The sequence below is a fragment of the Zootoca vivipara genome, chromosome 2, assembly GCF_965207765.1.
Source record: "Zootoca vivipara chromosome 2, rZooViv2.hap1.1, whole genome shotgun sequence".
NCBI classification, from domain to species: Eukaryota; Metazoa; Chordata; class Lepidosauria; order Squamata; family Lacertidae; genus Zootoca; species Zootoca vivipara.
Window position 1 is genome coordinate 22,554,753 of NC_142584.1, and position 6,229 is coordinate 22,560,981.

General features: G+C 43.9%; 1 long non-coding RNA gene across 1 annotated transcript; it reads left to right on the plus strand.

The window, feature by feature from the left end:
* The first annotated feature begins 940 nt into the window (after positions 1-940).
* On the plus strand, positions 941-3,396 carry LOC148686773 (uncharacterized). Its single transcript, XR_015948579.1, has 3 exons — positions 941-1,063; positions 1,840-2,048; positions 2,658-3,396. It is a non-coding gene; the product is annotated as an uncharacterized LOC148686773 (long non-coding RNA).
* Positions 3,397-6,229: the final 2,833 nt, after the last annotated feature.

Sequence of the window (6,229 nt, forward strand, 5' to 3'; positions counted from 1 at the left end):
CCATTTCTGAAGAAGCGCAGCGACAATCTAAGCCAGGCATCCCCAAACTTCAGCCCTCCAGATGTTTTGGACTACAATTCCCATCTTCCCCGACCACTGGTCCTGTTAGCTAGGGATCATGGGAGTTGTAGGCCAAAACACCTGGAGGGCCGCAGTTTGGGGATGCCTGATCTAAGCACTTTTCATACGTTACTTGCATGAATGAGTGACCAAAATGGTGGAATGGTACTCTGGGTCTACCCTCTACAGCTCCTTCAAGCCTCACCCCATATCCTCACACACCCCTTTAACTCTTTCTTCTTTCCATGGCACCAAGCATAAAGTTGGCAATGCCCTTTGCACTGCAGTTCAATGCCCTTTGCACTGCCCAATGGTTTTTGACAGATGGATGACAAACCCACTTGCTAATCACTTGTTGCCATAATTACACCGTGTGGGTGGCAGGTCAGTTGTCCCATCCAGTGGCATAGCATAGGTTACCAGTGCCTGGGGTCACGTGGAGGGGGGTGGGTACAAAGGGAGGGAAACGGGTAGAGTACACGTGCACATTCAACTGCATAATGGTGTCGGCATCACCCAGGAGATTGCAGCACAGAGGTAAGAAAAGAAGAGCCGTTCCGTTGTCTGGAGAGGTCACTTCCTGGTTCGCACTGTTTTCAGTGGAGCCCAGCAAAGGAAGCAAAAGGCTGTATCGAGGTTGAAATTTTGTGCCCCTAATAATTTTACATCTGGGGCAACAGCCCCTGTGGCCCCTCACGCTACGCCACTGGCCCTACCCACCTGCCAAAGTTGGCTCGTCGGGTGGAGCCAGATAAAGAATTCTCCCCACTTCTGCACCCAAAGGTTGAGTTTATAAATACACTGTGACCTAAACCACCGAGTGATTTAGAAAGAAACCTTGAGCAAATAAGAAACTGCTATGCTCAGCTTTCTATACTGAGTGCTTCAGACTGAAACCAGCGTAGGACTGCTTGTTGCAGGATGAATGAATACAGTGTGCAGCAGGTGGTGAAGAGTTTTCTTCTGCAATGTGGAACAGTACATGAGGGGGTGTACTTAGGCGGTGAGTCTTGGTGTGAGAAGTGGGAGCATGCACTTTCTGTAGGAGTGTCCCTATTTCATTTTATTTCATCTGTCAAATGTTGGTGCCCACCCCGTTCTCCTGCATTGCTTAAGAGTATTGACTTCGTTTTATTTAAATCTTTTGTCATCTGGCTCTTGCTGACCCACAACTGATTAATTAATACCCCCAGAAAAAGTCAAAATGTTGCGGCACAAGTGACATTTGGGTTCCAATGCCCGGATAACACATGGATCAATACTGGTATGGGAAATCATCCTAAATGTATTGCCTGTGTTCAGATGTGCTTTAATTTTAAATCTTGGATGCTGTCCCTATTTAACTAGCCAACTGCTCTGCTCTGCCATGACCTTCGGTCTCAATACTGATGGAAGGAAGGCAGACAGGAAGGAAGGAACAACGAAGCTCAGCTGCATAAAACAGTCTACAATAACACTGTTGCCTAAAAATCCCATGAACAAACTGCCATGCTTTTTGTTGTGTTCATACAATAGTTTTTAGTGCAGTTTTCATAAACAATAAGCATTCTTTAGATTTCCTACTTTCCTTTGTTAAAAAACAACAACAACACCTTAATGTGATCAAAGTCACCAGGATACCATAATTCTCCCCTTTTGCTTTGTCTGCTTATTATTAACCTTTTCCCTTAAATATCACATCTGATAGAGCACCAATGGGCACTATTCTAAGAGGATTCTGAATCTGTGCTAACAGGCAACAAAAAATAACTGAGCACTTAAGTCTTATTTATATTACAGCAGTACCTCGGAAGTCTGTTTGACTTCCAAAACGTTCAGAAACCAAGGCGTGGCTTCCGATTGGCTGCAGGAAGCTCCTGCAGCCAATCAGAAGTCACAGAACCTGCGTTGGCTGTCCGGGATCCAAGGAACGTTTGCAAACTGGAACACTCACTTCTGCGGCGTTCGGGAGCCAAAACGTTCGAGTCGCAAGGCATTCGACTTCCAAGGTACGACTGTATTAGTATTTGTACACACTATTACAGAATTATGTCTGCTGGGTGAATTCCAAACGCTAATATGATTAATCAACAAGGCTGAGCCCAAATATTCCTCAAGTTCACTTTTCAGTTTGAAAGTAATGATTTCATCATGAGGACTAACCTCCGCAATCACTAACCCTGCCTTTTCTGGCTGTTCACTGCTGTTCTCAACTGTTTTCTCTTAACGCAGGCATGTCAAACCTGCGGCCCTCCAGATGTTTTGGCCTACAACTCCCATGATCCCTAGCTAGCAGGACCAGTGGTTGGGGAAGATGGGAATTGTAGTCCAAAACATCTGGAGGGCCGCAGGTTTGACATGCCTGTCTTAACGTGTTGTGTTGTGTGTGTGTGTGTGTGTGTGTGTGTGTGTGAGAGAGAGAGAGAGAGAGAGAGAGAGAGAGAGAGAGAGAGAGAGAGAGAGATTAGAGGTGGTTTACTGCCATCGCTTTTCTTGGGCTCAGCTTTATTAGCCACCAGGATTCCACAGCATCCATTGGATTCAGAATTGCACCATATATTTCCTGTTGGATGGATGCCCTCTCTCATACGCATGTTCTCCCCTTCATTCTATTTCAGATTAACAAATATGGAAGATGGGGCTCTCAGTGGTCACTAACTACTACAGCTTTCCTCTTCTTCCATGGTCAAGGGCAGTAAAGCTTCTGAATGTCAGTCGTAGGAAACCACAGGAGGGGAGAGCGCTCTTAGAAGAATAGAAACATAGAGTTGAAAGGGACCATGGAGATGACTTTGTCCAAGCCCCTGCAATCTTTTGCCCAATGTGGGGCTTGAACCCACTACCCCAAGATTAAGAGCCTCATGCTCTACTAACCGAGCTATCCCTCAAGGCAATGAGATTGTCATGAGATTGTAACAAAAATCCTTAATAATAATAATAATATAAAAAAGACAGCAAAATGCAGACTGCCAAAGAGGTGATTTCCTGAATGAAAGACAGAATACTCACGTCCAACACTGAATGCATCACAAGAGTTGCCTATCTATCACTGACATGGTATCTGAAGAAGTGTGCATGCACACGAGAAGCTCATACCAATAACAAACTTAGTTGGCCTCTAAGGTGCTACTGGAAGGAATTTTTTTAATTATGTTTCTGTCTATCACTAATGAATTTTCAATACCAAATTAAAACCTCTTTATTTGCCTAGCATTTTAAGGAGCAGTAATTTTGTGTTGGGACCCAGGTGGCGCTGTGGTTAAACCACTGAGCCTAGGGCTTGCTGATCAGAAGGTCGGCGGTTCGAATCCCTGTGACGGGGTGAGCTCCCGTTGCTCGGTCCCAGCTCCTGCCAACCTAGCAGTTCGAAAGCACGTCAAAATGCAAGTAGATAAATAGGCAAGTAGATAAATACAGCGGGAAGGTAAACGGCATTTCCATGTGCTGCTCTGGTTTGCCAGAAGCGGCTTTGTCATGCTAGCCACATGACCTGGAAGCTATACGCCAGCTCCCTCGGCCAATAATGTGAGATGAGCGCGCAACCCCAGAGTCGGTCACGACTGGACCTAATGGTCAAGGGTCCCTTTACCTTTACCTTTAATTTTGTTTTATGAGGTTAGATGACACTTAGCTGTTGTGATTGCTGTTTCATTTACATTTTATCGTGTGTGTTTTTTTTCTGGCTTGTCACACTTTGTTGTTATTATTTATATTTATTAATTGATTTACTGCATTTTATTGTTAACGACTTTGAATATATATATATATATATATATATATATATATATATATATATATGTAATCCGCATTACATCTGCTCATTAAAAAAATTAGAACTAGAAGGCATCTCAGGGAATTAGCGATTGCATTGTCTGCCTTTCCTGGCTATACAAAGAGGAGATGTACAAATATGATGGCCAATTTCATAACTGCACATTTTAACCATCCAGGTTTTACTGGCGCCGGCAATATCTCCACTCACCAGTTTATATTTTCCTCCGCACGTCTAAAGCATCTGCTTCTGTATGGGACTGTTACTTTATGCCAATCCTGCACTCTGCTGCAAACAGAGAAGATTTTTTAACCCAGAACTCCTTCCAAATCTTTATTCCCTCATATACTTTTTTTTTTTAGGAGAAAAGGTCAGCGTATTCCAGTGAACTGACGTACTCTGTCTAATTTATGCACCAAGAAGCTTAAAAATGTGCGTCATTTGACCATTTTCCATTTGTTCATGCTGAGATTAAGAGATGGGGCTTATTGTTGAGCTTATAGTCAAAATTACAACTAAGAGAAAAAAAGGGTTAGAGGGGGATCAGTAGCTGCAGCTGGCCTTTGATTTATTTAGTGCTGCCCAATGTTTGGTGCATCGAATGAGGAAGCTTGAAGACAGAGCCTTTTAATTGTTAACCATTCCAAGAGAAGATGATTCTGATCTAAGTGAACAGCAGAAATCTGAATGCTAAAACTGGCCAACCCACAGCCAAGAAATCTACGTAGCAATGGCTGTGAACATTCATGTTTGTTTAAGAGATATTTTCTGCTTTCTGTAAACCTCAGCGTATTTTCCTTGGCTAAATCACAGTGCCGACTTCCTACAATGTGAGCGATAGCTGGGTGAGGGAAAGGTGATGAGAATTCTGCACTCCACTCAAAAGGAAGACTGTTTCACTAGATAACTTTCTTGGACTCTGGTTTATTTGGAGGGACGGGCAATTCACCTGTGCTAATACTAAACCCCCATTATTACATGGTCACAGCCCTGGCTATATGGAAAGCTAAGCAAAGTCAAATGTACCAAAATATTTACAGGTCTGGGATTTGGTGAGGCATTAGGGGAATGAAGTTCCCCATTTATAACCATCAAGAATGCCTCCCTATTTGATTTTGTTGTTTAGATGTGTCACGTACCCTCTGATGAAAATAGGGACATCCTATTCCATACCTTCCAACATACCTTCCGTGCATAAGTGAAAATCACATGAGTGGGGACCACTCTCTAAACCGTTTAAATGACTTCTCTCCCGCTCTCTCTCCAATCCAGTCCCAAAGTGCTGTATCCCAAAATATCCACAACTAGAATTGACGTTCTGGGGTCAGCTGAAGGGTGTGCAGAAAAGCGACTCTTGCTGCTACGCTACCACACGCATCAGCTGCTAGGCGGGGAGGCTGAGCAGCGTAAATAAAGCCCTACTGTGCCTCCGGCCTCTTCAAGGCTTACTCCACCCTCATTCATGTCCTCTTTGGGCTCTGGGGAGGGTCTTCTCATGAGCCACAAGGACTCTCCAGCTCTCTGCCGCCATTTCCAGTTTTGAATTGAATTTGTTTTTTTATTTCCTGTCACAGCTTGTATAAGCAGTTGTGCGCAAGTATGTGGGTGGATGTCTGAATTGTAAGTAGTATAAAAACTTTGGATCCGTTTTTTAGAGGTTGGGGTGTGTGTGTGTTGAAGGACTCTACTCTTATTCCCCCAGCCTATTTTCCTCGTTTGAAACCTCCCCCCTCAAACATCCCTTCCTTTTCCATTTGTGGCTGCAGACCAAAGCAAGCCACCTTTGGCTTTGCGCACCAGAGATTTCACCCGCAAACATGCACATGGCTTTCCAAAACCACCAGCGTTCTTGTAGTTGTGTCATCGCCGCCCCCCCACCCCACCCCTCCGTCACAGAGTGAAGTGTGTCCTATCCTGAAATGAAGAGAACAAAACTGTGTCAGCAGCATACAGAGCCGTAATCTGACAGAACTGCCTTTGTCTGGCTCCAAATCCTCGTGCCAGATGAAAAACATGCAGCTGCCTGGATAGATGGTTGCGAGTGGAGGAAAAACGCATTTTACCAGCTCTGTGCAATCATGGATCAGACAGAGTGCAGTATCTCAACTTATCAGGATGAAAATGCTATTAAGGCATCGATCACATATTGTGCCAATTTCCCAGCATTAGTGACTACTACGCTAAATGTTATCGTTTTCTAAGAAGAAAGGATTTAATCATTTTATATTGACTGAGGGAGATTACAGGTAATCCTGTAAATCCTTCACAACCACACATGATATACTAGGCTGTTTTGCCTACTCTTTCCTTTTTTTGCTGCATCATTCCTGAAAGATTTTAGTCATATCATACAGATTCCCACCTACTATCCACCCCACACCGCTTCCAGTTAATAAAGACCGTTTCTGCTGTTGCTGT